Raw genomic sequence first — 1508 nt, forward strand, 5'->3', positions numbered from 1 at the left:
CTTGTTAAAGGGATAGTTCACCAAATTCTGTCATTAATTACTCAGCCTCATGTCGTTCCAAACCCGTTGACCTTCGGTCATCTTCAGAAGACTAATTAAGATATTTGTGATGAAATCTGAGAGCTCTCTGACCCTCTCATAGACAGCAAGGGTACTAACACGATCAAGGCTCAGAAACATAGCAAGGACATCGGTCAAATAATCCACGTCACATCAGCGGCTCAACCGTAATTATATTTTACCGATGTCCTTGATCGTGTTAGTACCCTTGCTGTCTATGCAGGGTCAGAGAGCTCTCAGATTTCATCACAAATATCTTAATTAGTCTTCTGAAGATGAACGAAGGTCTAACGGGTTTGGAACGACATGAGGCTGAGTAATTAATGACAGAATTTGGTGAACTATCCCTTTAAGATCAAGGAAGTGTACTCAACTGTGCTGTTTTGGGACACCATGAATATGAAGGAAAATGTGCTTTTAACATACTATCTCTGAATTAAAAAAATACCACTTGTAGTACACTTGAACCCATCTTTCGTACACTAGAACACTCAAGTGTACTACAAGTGGTCATTTTTTTAAATACAATAATAGTATGTTAAAAGCGCATTTTAGTTCATATTCATGGTGTCCCAAACAGCACAGTTGAGTACACTTAGGAAGCACTTCTAGTGTATTAAGTACAAAATGAGTGCACGGAAACAGAGCAGTTCTGAAAGTGCACTTTTGTTAGCCCGGGTCAGTCGTGTGGTCGAATGGTCTTCTGTTTCCGGTGCTGGTGGAGCTCCTCACGCTGGGGTTGTTTTGCTCTGATTCGTTTCTGTGGGTTTCGTATGAATCCAAATCCACTGCTTTTGGAGTTCTGTCTCGTTTTGTTAATGTTCTGTGAGGCCGATGATGTTCACGCTATACGCAAAATCTGAAGACGAACGAGTGCTTGAACAAACCTGAGTTAAAACACAACTGAAGTGAGCACGAGAGCGCTTGTCGCCACCTACAGGCGAGCATCATGAAGGTGAATCTGCTGGATAATTTACTGTAGCTGCTCTCAAATTGAGCCTTTTTGAATAAAATGAGTTTGGAATCATTTTGAAATGATAGAATTTACTTTCATACCAAAGATTATTGGTTAGTTTGGACCTGAGATGTATTTTTTCAGATATTTGTAGCCTTTAAATGATTTTTTATTTCTCTGTCGTCTGAGAGAAAGACTTAAAACGGACCAGGTCTCAGTTCTCACACATTATAAAGGGCTTTCTGCGTTTAAACGCTCGGATGGAGACTCTTCTGAATCGCAGATGTCTGTTTTTGAGTTTTGGAGGATGAGAGTTTAGAGGAGGGATGTAGTTTTCTTTAAACACAAAGAGAAATGGCAGGATGGAGAGGTCTTTTGTATACTACTCTATTTATTTATTTGTGGGTTTGATATTTATTGTGGCTTTCCTGGTTTGAGGCGCTTGGGCTACTCTGCATCTTCTCTTCCTTCTCTCCTTAAAGCCTGGTCTCGG

Source organism: Barbus barbus, assembly GCF_936440315.1.
Source record: "Barbus barbus genome assembly, chromosome: 21".
NCBI classification, from domain to species: Eukaryota; Metazoa; Chordata; class Actinopteri; order Cypriniformes; family Cyprinidae; genus Barbus; species Barbus barbus.